Source organism: Apaloderma vittatum, unplaced genomic scaffold (genome assembly GCF_000703405.1).
Source record: "Apaloderma vittatum isolate BGI_N311 unplaced genomic scaffold, ASM70340v1 scaffold24767, whole genome shotgun sequence".
Taxonomy (NCBI): Eukaryota; Metazoa; Chordata; class Aves; order Trogoniformes; family Trogonidae; genus Apaloderma; species Apaloderma vittatum.
Window position 1 is genome coordinate 3,549 of NW_009726028.1, and position 13,613 is coordinate 17,161.

Genomic DNA, 13,613 nt, shown 5'->3' on the forward strand with positions numbered 1-13,613 from the left:
TTTCTGTAGCAGGTAAAAAATGGGGACGCAATCCTCACGCGGCCTTTTCCCCCAAAAAGCGGTGAGAGGCTGCTGGGGTTTAGTGATTTACGTTTTCTTCCCATCCCTTGCCCTGGGAAACATTCGAACAGGGTTCTCAAAATACCTCAAATTGCGAGGTATGTTTTCCACATACAAAGGCAGCGGGGATGGCCTTGAAACTGTAGGACAGTGCCTCTCCTTGAGCTGATGGGAGCTATCAGCAGTAAATGAGTGCACGTTGATTTATCCTGTATTGGATCAGATACGAGATTCTCCTTTGGCTCCTGCATGGAAATCGCTGTAGCCTCGAGTGGAGTTGCAGTGTGTTCCGAGCAGAAAGTACAGCTCAAAGTGTTGTGCAGGGAACAATGTGATATTGTGTGTGTGTTTCTCCCACACAATGGGTTATGGCAAGTGGAAGAAGTCGTCTTTAAACTCTGGGGTTTCACAGGAAAGCAACTGCGTCTGCTATTGAGGTAAAAATGAATTATTGTCTGAGTGTGGGGAGGCTGGGGAAGGGGGGGACTCCAACTGCCACAGCGATGGTTTTGAGAAGAATCGTTGGAAAATGGGATGTTGTAACTTTGAGCGTTGAGGTTTCAAGCTGAGCCTTTGCAATCTCAGTTTCTGGTGCCTGGAGAGAAAATTTGGGGGAAGACTAGAGCCAGCCTGGCCTTCGGAGTGGAAGCAGAGTTGCCACTGCCTGTGCCCCCACACAAGGGGCTGGGGGGCTCGAAGCGTGTAAAGAAAATGACATTTTGCTGTCAGTGAAGTTGGAGGGGCTGCCCCAGGTGTGCTTGGGTAGAGCAGTGGGTGCGCTGCTTCCAGGAGTTGTCGGAGGGAGGGTCTCCTCTCTCGCCTCACCTCTGCCCCGCGGCAGCTTCCTCGATGAAATAGGTGAAGAGGCCTTTGGCTGAGCTGTTCTTTTTGCAATTGGTGGGTGGAAACTCGACGTGATGCTTTGGAATAGTTGTTGTGCACAACAAACTTGTCTTAAAAAACTAAATAAAATAAAGTTCATTGACTAGGCCACAGGTAGACGTGCTTTTGGGGATGGCCCAGGATTGGAGGCACTTCGCGTTGGTCATCTGAGATATGTGAGCTGCCTGGATTTTGATGTATTTGGCAAGCAGTGCAGTATGAAACGACATAATTCTTTTCTGTGTTGGATCTGGTTTCAGAACCTGTTTGTATCAGCAGTGAGAGAAGCTAAGTCTGTCTGCATAGTCCGCAGCTGCAACGCATCTGGTCAGCGAGTCCCTGCTCCTCAGACATCCCTGTTTCTCCCCGCTGCCTGGGGATGAAGGAGATTTCCAGGTGTAAAAGCATTTCTAATGGCCTGAAGGAATAAACAGAATAAATACCTGACCTTTGGGGAAATTTGGCAACCGCAGGAACGCTTAGGATCTGTGCTTATGAGGAGCCGCTTTAATTGCTGTGAAAGTGTTCTGGCTCTGCTGCCTTTGGAGGTTTAAATGTCAGTTATCTGGTAGATTGGATAAATCTTTCAGGATGCGTAGTTTTTGGATCCTTGTGTGAAAGTGCGGGATTGAAGATGGTTATTTGGACTTGGGCACTAGTTACGAAGTGCTGTAGCTAATTGGTGTGAAGAAATAGGGGATGAGGCAGCGAGCAAACGCTTGCGATGGACCTGGCAGATCCCGAGATCCCCCACAGGCAGGCTCTTAAACAACCTTTTGGATTATCTCGGATATTTCCTCGCACGTCGTGACTCCTAGCTCTACTGATTTGCCTTCAATTAGTTCCAGTAGCAGCGCTTCCACTCCTGCGCTTAGAGGTGAAACGTGGCCGGGGCCTGGGATCTCATTTTCGGAAGCGATCTGGATCTGCTACTCCTCCTCATACCGGGCTGATCGCGTTAACGTCGCCGAGATTGATGTGTCTCCTCCGTTAAAGCCCAGGTGACCCCTTTTGTGGACGCGGGCAGGTAGGCTGCGTTGCTGGAGGGGTGTGTTTTTCTGCAGCACGAGTGGCAGTTGGGTGCTGGGTTGTTGTTTATGCCTCTGAAAGTCTCATTTCTCCAACCTTAACAGCCTTGCATTTTGCAACTTCTGCCAGTGCCTCTCTAATCCTTTCCTGGCCTAGATGACTTATAATGAATGTTTTAAGCAAGCAAAGCGAAGCAAAACTGCTTCTGAGATGAGTGAGGGGTGAAAATCTTCGAAAGGGAAATGAACGCCCAAAACGTAAGGAGATTATTGTTTTCTCCTTCAGTACAATTCGTTTCCCTGGGTGATGAGCTCTGTAAACTCAGAGGAAGGAGGTAAATGCTACTTTTCAGGAGATGTTGGGGAAGCTTTTGATACGATGTTGGAAATAGGGGAAAATATGTTTCTGCTTTTAAGTTCCAAAATGCATCATCCTCTGCAATCTCATTTATCCTGAGAATTCAGGTTTTAAGGCAGGACCGGCCGCCTCGGCTATACTTAAATGCTTCCTGTAACGAGAGGGTAGAGCTGGTACCTTTGATTCGAGAGAAACAGCACTGTGTTGCCCCGAACTCCCAAAAGCCACATATCGAGACGTTCTCAACGTGACTCTGTAAATTTGATACCTATAGAGGAAAAAAACCTGAGCACGGTAAAGCGCCAGGAGGTATCAGGGGCTGCAGTTATCTTGTGGTTATTTTTTCTTTTTCCCCGAGCCTGCCTTGTTTTCTTAGCACGGCGGGAGATGGGTTTGCACAATGCACACATTGTGTGTCGCACAGTAGGATGCTTTGTCAAACAGAATCTCTCCGCTGTCAGTAAAAAATAAATAAATAAATAAAATCCTAGTGATTTCATCCTGAATGCCTCATGCTGTTCAAATCCGAGCGAGTGAAAGCGTCTACAAGGTAAAGACGACTTGGATTAGTGGTTCCATTATCCCGGAGTCAAATGGTTCTTTCTCCTTTGTCATCTCCCAGAGCACCAGTGGCCGAGAGAGCGTCCTCCGCGCACGCTCGCCCTAAAATCAGGAAGAGTGGGGTAAGGAGTCTGGAAGCTTCTCGCCCGTTCCCTTTGTGCAGCTCTTCTCTAGGACGCAGCTCCTCGCGTCTCGTTGGGGCGAGAAGGTCGGGCTGGGCCAAGCGTTTGCTCCCCGTTGCCGTAGGTGGGCGATACAGGGGCAAGGGCACATGTGGCTCCGCTTTCCGAACAGGTGGCCCTGGGGCTATAAAAGACCGTTAAGGAGTTCCAAAGTGTTACGGGCTGCGATTTGAAAGCGACGACTTTCCAGCTCTAACCGGTCACTCCTCAGCCTTGGGAACATTTGGCTCGGGAAGCGGAACAACAGTTGGAAACAAATAGCAATGAGTTTTTTCATGGCTTCCCAGGGAACGTGTCGGTTTGTTCGCTTTTCCCCCCCCCGCCTCGTTTTTTGTGATTCCTGTGGATTTTTAAGGCTCTGTAGATGCAGGATGTTCAGTTTAGCCAAGCTTGCTTACTGGTAGATTAAAATGAGCAAAGGCTGAGCACGCTGAGTTCACTCATCATAACCAATATGATGCTTCTCAGAACTTCCTTTGCCCTTGGTATCTTCACCGAGGAATCCTGCCTGCTGCCGTCAGCCCCCCTGCGTTGAAATCCCATTTTACCCATTTGAATGCTGTAAGAAGTGCTGTATAAACTAAACAGGAGCATCTGTGAAGTGGTTAGACTTGTTGTTGATTGCCTTTTCCTTATTGCCTTCAGGGGATTTGAGCTTGAATTTGCTGGAAGTAGAATTTATGAGCCAGAACGCTCCATTTCTGATCCTTAAGCTGGGAGAAAAAAAAAAAGCGGTGAAGTCGATAGGTCTTTCGCTCGCCTCCCGTGTCTCTGGCTTTTGATCTGGACCTCGCAGGGCTCTCCCCGCGCCTTTCGCCTAATTGCTTTTTGCGTGGTGGGAAGGTGCCGGGGTTTTACGCCACGGCGTGCTTGACGGGGAGCTGTAGGAGCAGCTTTAGGATTTCATCCATCTGCTTCTGGCGAGCAGTTCAGCGGGAAGCCCGCGCACCTGCCCGGATGGGTTGTGTTGTGTTGGTTTTTTTTCATCCAGGAGAGAGGGAGGCCAAAAAAGTGCTTTTTTGTGTGAATCCACCGCAGCACCGTGTGGTCGATGAAAGGTGCGATGAGAGGGAGCCGCCGTGGTTTGAGTCGTAGCTTGCATCCAGCGCTGCTTTTATAGTCGCGATCTGGTGGTGCCTGTTTGGCACAAAAGGAGTTTCTTTCCCTGCTTATGCGGGGGAATAAAAATGTAGGGTGTCTTTCTGTTAAACCCTTTGCTTCTATGGTCCTGGGCACCTGAGTTGCTCTTGTGTTTCCTATGTAATTGCCTAGCACACTCATGAATGTATTTATGTATATATATTTGAGAATTTTCGATCCTCTGTATTTTATTCTCCTTTTCTGAGAACACTTTCACTATCCTCAGTGGATTTGGGAATATTTATGGCCTGGAAGAGACGTAGCCTGCGAAAGGATTTCACTAGAATGCACAAATCCGCTCCTGCTCTTCGTTAACTAAATGAAGAAATGCCCACGGAATTGAGACTCAAGCGATCAATCCTGCAAGCGGGAGCGCTGAAAACTCCCCGGGGTCAAATTGTGCTGGTGAGCTGGCTGTGTCGTTTAGGGGATAATCAGACGTGGGAGGAGGAAGGAAGGGACGCCAGCCCCTACAGCTCGGGCTTTTGTGGCCGTGGGGCTCTGAAGGAAGAGGGAAAAAAAAGTTGTGACCAGTACAGTATTTCCATGGGCTGTCTGGCCCCTTTTTCCTGTGGTACCTGTAATGGTGAGAGGCACAAGGGCTGTGGTGTCATCCCTTTTGCAGATGCAACACAAAACAGCTGTGTCCAGCTGCTGCTTTTATTCACTTGGTAGCGGTGAGTCACTGCAGAAATAGGAAAATGCTGCGGTTTGTTGCCCAGTCGCTCGTTTTTCACGGTACAGAGGAGAATGTTGTCCCTTCAGGGTGCGGAGCAGACCAGAGGTACTGGAAATGTTGTTGAAGGGAGGAATGTTTGCTGAGGCTGGTTGGCTCTGCCTGGAAGTAATATTGAGTGTTGTGCTTTTTCTGAACTGCTGGCAGGTGCAAACAAGTGACAAATAATAAGTAAATGCTCACAAGTGACTTATTAAGGAGAATTTTGGCATTGGGGTCAGGAGGGAAGAGGCAAGGCAAAGCCCCTTCCTTTCGGATACAAGGCTGGTGGCAGGACTTCATCTCTAGTGGCTGCAAAAGGCAGGACTTCAAAGTGTCGAAAATTATTCCTCCGCTTTGAGAGAGCAGAAGTGCACGCAAAACAAAAATGCTGATGGAAGGGAAGGTTTGGAGCTGTTGGAGAAGCAGCGAAAAGTCGCCGTACAGACATGCCTGTGCTGGCTGACACGAAAGCGGCTGCAGCGCTGTACGGCAAATGAAGAAATAAAAGCCAGGAGCGGAGGAAAATCACGAAGAGAAATGTTGTCGGCAGTGTTAAAGGTACTCGAATGGACCTGAGAAATAAGAAGCCAGTAACACTTGACATGTCTTTTTGGAGATTCAGGGTTGAACACTGGTCAGTAACACTACGGGGAAGCTCAGGAAATACTGTCTGTAGTCTGTATTTGTTAAAAAGGCAGCTGACCTGGCCAGCCTGTGATCTCTACTTCCATTCCCGCAGCCGAAGGTGCCTTCAGTCACTGGGCGACAGTGGGATTGTGTCTGTGTTAAAGCTGAGGAAATTCCAGCTAGGAGTAAGGCATGGATTTGACAGTGGTTAATGTTCAGAACCTCTTCGTAAGAATCGGAGTGGGTTTCTGCTGTATCTGAAGATATGGCTCTGCACGAGGACTGTAGGACTTGAAGTAAGGACCAGCTGAAGGAAAGTCCTCTGGCAGCTGGTTTGCAGGTGTCAGACTTACAGTTTAACTCCTTCCTTTTTAACTCCTTAACTCCTTCCTTTTTAACTCCTTAACTCCTTCCTGTAACTCCTTAACTTCCTTCCTTCCTGTTACACTGAGCTGTTCAGTCCCTGCCAGCAGGGGTTTCTACCAAACACGGCCAAGTCTTTTTTTTCTTAATGAAGAGCAGCTCCGCAGCGCTAGGGGCTGGGGTTTCCCCCGTTCCTGTATATGCATCTTCCTCTGAAGTTGGCAGCTTCCCTTCCCTGGCCGAGACATGGTGACGAGGCGGAGGAGATGCGGCGGCAGCACATTTCAAAAGAACCGCCACGGCGGAGTCTTGTTCTAACACAACAAAACACAATTTCCTGCTGCTTGCTGCTGGGCCACGGTCAAGAACTTTCATTGGTCTCAGCCCATCGTGTAAGACATTAAGAGTCTTTTGCCCTGATGTTGTTATTTAACCTAATTGATCTCATTTGTCTTGCTGTCCCTGTCTCTTTAGGGCAGAAAGCTCAGTGTGGCACATACGTTATTCCCGCCTGCTCCAGCACCGGCTGTCCACGCAGGAGGTTTGTGGCCCAAACTAATATTATTTCTCATGTAAGGGAAGCGCTTCCTCTCTGCTTCACGCCCTTAACTTTGTGACTTCCCCGGAGAGCTGCCGGCAGCTGGAACTGGCGGTCGGACCTGGCAGCGTGTTTGCTCGCGTTGAAAAGGCCAGATTGCAGCTTAATCGAATGCCTTGCCAAACTACACCAGGAAAATCCAAAGGCTCTGCTTGGGAGAATTAAAATGAGGAACGTGCTCTTAAAATGCTGACACTGCATTGTTAGCGGCGCTAAAGTAGATCTTTAACATGTTAAAACCAAGAGGCATTGGTTTCCCTTTTTCGAACAGAAAGAGGAAATTCCTTCACGTAACGGGACATGTTAAAGAAATGCTACATCTAAGGGATTCTGATATTGTAAAAAATGGCATTTCCTCAAAAATTACGGTTTATAAATGTGTGTGTGTGTTTCCTGTCTGGCCTCTCTCATGGGCCATAGCCTTAGGCAGAGCTTGGTTTTGGTGTTGGGTTTTTTTATATTATTATTATTTGGTTCTCAAAAACTTTATTACTTCCAACTGTTTTTTCCCTTCCAAATTAATTGTTTCATAGAGCCCCTCAATGGCTCAGATATTTAATTCCAGTTACGGGATGATTTTATCTCTGTGCCTGTGAAGACTTTGTTGCTGCGATATGATCAGACCGACAGGATTATAGAGCACGTTTGTTGCTGGAAGGACAGGGAATGTAGGGCTGTAGGTGATCCTTCTGTTGTGGTTTTGACTTCTTTTGTGGTGTAGAGGTTCATTTTTTGAGATCAGAAATAAGGGATATGAAACTGGCAGCTATTTGACTGAATACACAGGGGAGGGAGATTCTCAGTTACATTTTCCCAACGCAACCTTCTCTTTTCTGTGAACTTTACTGGTTGACAGTGCTTCAGTTTTGACTTTGCAGGTGGGTTAGGCAGCAGGGACTCCTGTGCTACAGTGTCGGAGCGCCAAGTATTTCGTGGGCTTTCTCATGCGGGAGGATTTAGTCACACAGCTGTCGGAAAGCAGCTTTGTGGCAGAGGGTGGTTTGCAGGGGCTGCTGGAAGGCGACGCGGCTGAGGAGCAAGGTATTGTTTTTCTTGCAGGACACAGCCCTGGGAACAGAGGAGCGATCCTCCTGCGTTTCACTCCTCACTGCTGCAGCGGGTTTTGAGCTGCATGCTCTGGTGTACTGGGGAGGCTTTTCGGGGAGTAAGGGCGAAGTGGCCTCTGCGAGGGTCACAAAGCATCCGTCAGTTTGTCTTCAGCTGCCGAAGCCTCTCAGTAACCTAACTGTGGGTCCCAGATATCCCAAAGGGAAGGGATCTGTCCCTCTGCTGCATGCCGCTGCATGTTGAGGAGTGAAAATTGTCCAGCGATCAAACACTTTCTGCTCAGAATTTCCCACACAATGTTGCAAGAGAAGAAAAAAAAAAAAAAAGGGCTCAGTGTCACTCAGGGTTGAAATCAAAGGAGAGCAGGTGCCCTGACGAGACGTGGCAATAAACTGCACAGATGAGGATCTTCAGCCAACCAGCCTTGGCTGGTGTACATAGGTAAAATTACCCTCATCTATTGGCTTAGAAACTTTTTACTTTTTTTTTTTTCCTTCCTCACAGATGTCTCTTTTTGTCCCCAGCGGGGTGGTGCAGGAAGCAAATGTCCGAGCGTGTCGCCACAGCTCGTCCCCGCTTAGAATGGACGGTCAGCGAGCTGCGGAACGAGCACTTAAATAAATGCTGGCTCCGACCCACACAGAGCAAGACCTAGCTGGAGGCACGGCTTCTGCTGAGACAAAACAATTTCCTACCCTGCTTTAGCTCTTCTGTCATTGCATTTCGCTTGTGCATCGGGTTTTTTACATGTGTGCAGGGCAGATGTTAGCAAGGAGACAGCGGTCCTCTAATTGAACAACGCAGGGCTTAAGTTGTCTTCAATAGAAGGAGATGGGCGGCACGATTGATAAGAGGCAATAACGTATAAGAAGTGGCTTAGCATGCTGAGGGACATCTGCTCATCCTTCGCGTGGATTCAGCTCCCCGTAGCGTGCTGGATGATAGCGTGAAGAGAGCTCGTGTTGATGCCGCAGGAACTCGCCGGATTCTTGAATAAAGGCGAGGATGGGAGCCTTCGGTTGCCTCGTACCGCTGACATCCATATTTAAAAACCCACAACTTTTCTGTGTTAAATAGGAAGCTGAAGTAACTTTATTTGTTGAGCTTCACAGCAAGCAAGTGCTGCGAGAACGTAGTAAGACAAAGAGCCCCGAGGCTTTTGCATATGTTTCCGCTGTGCCGTTGTCTCTGAGGAAGAGCATGACTCCGTTAGGCTGACTTGAAATATTCAGGAGTGTATTATTCCTCGTGCAACAGAAGGGCTTGGCACTGCGCTCTGTTGGAGATGCCCTCTTTTTCCGAGGCAGCAAACCGACGGCAAATTGGTTAGACTCCCTCGCGGCTGTTAAATTCCTGCCCGTGATGCCCCTCTGAAAAAAAGGATATTTTGGGCTGCGAAGATCAGCCCCGCGATGCTCCTGGCGGCGCGGCGCTGGACAGTCGAGCATTAACAGCCGGGATTTCAGTCTCTGTCTCTCTCACCTCCGAGCTGTGTGGCCGAGTGCCAAACCAGCTGTGCTTTCCAGGCGGCTTCCAGCTTTTCTCCCGGGTAGGTGAGCCTGGCCTTGAAGAGACAAAAGCACACGCGTTCACGCCTCAGCACTTCAGAAGAAAAGGAGCAAGTTCTTATCAACCACAGTGGAGCGAGGAGAGAAGATAAATCTACTGGAGGTGAAGAGAAAATGCTGCCAATTGTGCTGGTGCAGCTCCAGCTCGACGCTTCGGGATCCCACCATTCCCTGCCCAGAGCTGCTCCTGGGCTTTACCTGGGTTGTGTTGAGTCCTAGGCTGGACTTTATGACCTCAGAGCTCTTTTCCAGCCTCAACAATTCTGTGATTCTGTGTTGTGGCACTGCCAAAATCTTGTCTTTGGGACTGAAGGTGCCTGTACAGCTTGTGTTGGGGAAGGGTGGCCATCTACTCCGTCTCCTTTTTTCTCTCTCAGGGTTGCATCTTCTGTAGCGGGCACCCCGTGCAGTTCAGCCGATGAGGGCTTTCTGGGAGAGAGAAGTATTTCCAATCAGTTTTGATGAGTAAATGCCACCCTGCGTTTGCAGCCTTCTTCATCCTTGCTCCAGCCTAGGGGAGCAGAGTCACCGAGTTAAGTTTCTTTTATGAGCTCCATGAATTTGGGTAATTAGACACTCACACACTCAGGATGGATGGTTTAAGGAACGGAGGTGAGGTGATGTGGCAGTGAAGAATGCAGCAAAGCCTGAAGAGAAATAGCTCTGGGGTAACGAGTCGCTGCAATAAGGGGCTGTGACTGCGTGAATCACGGGCTGCTTTGTGCCTGTTTTCCTGCTTGCAAAGGCGTTGGAGCCTGCCAGCGAGACCCTCGTGCCGGGAAGGTCAGGTCGCACAACTGCACGGGCTCTTTCAGGAGAGGAGGCTGAGGGGTGACCTTATTAGTGTTTATAAATATGTATGGAGTGAGTGTCAGGAGGATGGAGCCAGGCTCTTCTCAGGGATGTCCAGTGACAGGACAAGGGGCAATGGGTACAAGCTGGAACATAGGAGGTTCCACAGAAACATTAGGAAAAACTTCTTACCTGTGCGGGTGCCGGAGCCCTGGCCCAGGCTGCCCAGAGAGGGTGTGGAGTCTCCTTCTCTGGAGACATTCAAACCCCGCCTGGACGCGTTCCTGTGTGACTGCTCTGGGTGATCCTGCTCTGGCAGGGGGTTGAACTGGATGATCTCTTGAGGTCCCTTCCAACCCCCAACTTTCTGTGATTCTATGCCTCCAGGAGGTCACATTTGCCTTGGGCAGCCCACATTCCTGCAAGTGTTTCCAGCTCCAGCAGAACCAGACACTGCTTTCTTGAAAAAACGTAGCTGGCAAGTGTGTTCCCTGGCGGGATGTGCATCTCTTTCTGAAGCAGAAATAGTAACTACGGGGTGGGGTAAATGCAAGACTCTTAGAAATGAGGCTGCGAGAAGGCAGGAAGGGACAAGGTTGGTACCAGACCAAATTTAATTAGGAAGGAATCTGATTATTAACCGACAGTTTGGCCCTCTCTTGCCCTGTCCTCCTCCTCTTGCATTGACTACGCATATGTAAATGGTATGAATGACAGATTTAACCATAAGAATATTTTTGCTGGGTTATATCTCTTGCCCTGCCTTCCACGCAGCATGTGCAGGGCTCTGGCATCACAGAGAGACTTGCTAAAATCTGAGTAGGATGGCAACTAGCAGCTCCGTCGAGACCCTCGACGAGCTTTTGAGGAGAAAAGCCCTGGTAAGTCTGGTGAAGGCGCGTGGCCCTGGAGTCGGCCGAGGAGCTCATTAGAGGCATCTCAGCCTGTTTCAGCGTAAGGGCATAAAAAACATGTTGCTATCTAGAAAGCCGAACATCTGGCGAACAGGCTAATGAGAGCCAGGCTGGGGGAAGCTCGGAGGCAAATGGAAGAGCTACCCTGTAGAGTTTGTTTATAACTCTTTGAATCCGTGGGAGGTTGCTGGGCGGTTGGATTTCTTTCAGTTATTATTATGATTTATTAAAACAAACGCAGACACCAAAGATCAAGCAACGGAAGTCCAAATGGACTGCAGTTTCACATAAAACAGCCTGGCTGGGAAGGGTGATTTCTCCCTGAATGTTTTCTGTCCGTTATTCCCTTCTCGACTCTGCCCTCCAGATCCCCCGTGGCCACGTGAGCTCCTCCCAACAAGAGGAGTTTTTTTGCTCCCTCAGCCAACAGAGAGTTTTTCCTTTCCCCTGACCAGGGAGTTTCTTTTGCAAAGGGAGAAGTTTGGGCTCGGGCAGTTTATGCTCCTTCTCTCTCTTTCCTTTTGTTTTTTGTTTTTCATTGTAATGATGACATATGGAAACTATTTACACAGGAGCATGCTCTGCTGCACTGAATGGAAATGCTGGAGTCCCGGCAGTATCATTCCGGATGCCTTGTGTAAGCAGCCAGCTGGTTTTGCTTTTTCTTTTTTTTCTTTTTTGGTTCTTTTTTTCCCCCCTTCCCTCTCTCCCCTTTCAGGGAACGCCTGCAATAACTTAGACAAGTGTGGCTGGAAGCTTTGCCATCTGTGAACAGCTCAGTTAGTTTGCTTTGCTATGCCCCTTGTACTGTGAACTTCACAAATACCTTTTTTATTATTATTATTTTTTTTTGCTGCTGGTATTGACAGGGGAAAGACTTCTCCCTGTGTCTGGTCAGCACTTTGACTCCTTTCCCCTCAGTTGTTCGTGCTTGCTGGTGAGCAAAGCCAAACGGGAGAGCACGGCACTTGAATCCTTGCTTTACTTACACCACACTCGTGCTTAAAAGCTTTTTGTCCTCCAGCTCAGCCTTCCAAGCACTCACACTAGGAAACGTCCTGCTGCTAAGGCGGCGATAGGGAAACGATTTAACTGAAGTCTGAGCCACCTTCCTCCGAGGGGTGGGGAGAAAAACCTTTAGTTCTGCAGAGAGCAGGGGGAAACCTTTGGCGAGGAGCTTTCCCTTGAGGAGGCTGCGAAATTGAGCATCAGAAGGGCAGCGAGGGAGGGACGAACGTGGGATCCGACGCGGCTCCCTCCCTCTCTCCCGAAATCCGAAGGCGGGCGCGGGCACTTCCCAACGCCATGCGGTGGAGAGAGCCGCCTGCCATCTACTTCGAGGATTCCGGGAGCCCTGTGGAGAGATCCTCCTATCTCATTGAGCTCGATACTAATGGTAAATGCCGTCGGGGATGTTCTGCAGCACGAGCGGAGCGGAGGTTGCATTAGTCTGTGTCATTGTTATCATGGGAGCAGCTGAGGAAATTAAGCTAGCTGGAGGGCTGCCAAGCAAGCAGTCAGAGGGTTGCTTTGCAAATTTATTATTATTTTTATTATTATTTATTACCCAGATGATGCTGTTGCCTCAGGGATGCTAGATCAACCTTCTGGTACCTGATGGAGAAGGAGCTGATCCACAAAACGCAGCTCCCCACCGGAACACTTCACCAGTACATTTTCTGTTGTCTGTGCTTAGAAAGATGATGTCTTGGCTTCTAGAGTTATTTTTTGTTTCTGATTTGCATCTTTGAGTGCTGTTTTGTATCTCGCTGGGACACCTCTTCTGCTTCAGCCACGAGTCCTGTGTGTGAAATGCAGGGAGGAGTCCTGTGGTGTTTGGGTTTTTTTTACTGTGACATATCTTTTTTTAACATCGAGCCTTTTCAAAGAGAGGTCGGTCTTTGCAAAAGAACTGCCGCAGGGATAAAGGTAGTTTCGGCATCCTTTGGGATGTCAGCGTTCTGACGTTTTGTTAAGCGCCACAAACCTTCGCTGGTTTGACCACGGTGTTTCCATGTTGTTAGATTTTGTATATCCTGCAATGCTCCAGTAACGTGGTAATATCGTAAGCGACCCACTTAACGTATCCCTCTTCCCCAAAAGAGCCGGGGCAGCCAAGGTGTTGATTCTGTGCTTTTTCACAATCCTCTGAATGACTTGAGACGAATCACGCTCGTGTTTTCTCTGAACGCTTGCTGATTTTTGAAGGCAAGTTCTGGAAACGCCTGAACCTGGCTCCATGGCTCTGGGTGTCTTCAGACAGCAGGTGCTAGGGTGGGAAAGAGCACTGGAAAATATTTGTCTCCTGGGCAGTGTGGCCAGCAGATCAAGAGAGGGGATTCTCCCCCTTTATTCTGGTCTTGTGAGACCCCACCTCGAATTCTGTGTCCAGTACTGGTGTCCCCACCGTAAGGGGACATGGATCTGCTGGAACGAGTTCAGAAGAGGCCACAGAGATGACCCAGGGGCTGGAGCAGCTCTGCTGCGAGGACAGGCTGAGGGAGCTGGGCTTGTTCAGCTGGAGAAGAGAAGGAGGGGAACCTTATAGCTGCCTTCAGTGCCTGAAGGGACCTACAGGGAGGCTGGGGAGGGACTTTTTACAAGAGTGACCAGCCATAGGGCAAGGGGAAATGGGTTTAAGTTAAAGGAGAATAGAATTAGATTGGACCTTAAGAAAAAATTCTTTAGTCCGAGGGTGGCAAGACTCTAGAATAATTGTCCAGAGATGCTGTGGCTGGCCCCCTCCTCGGGGGG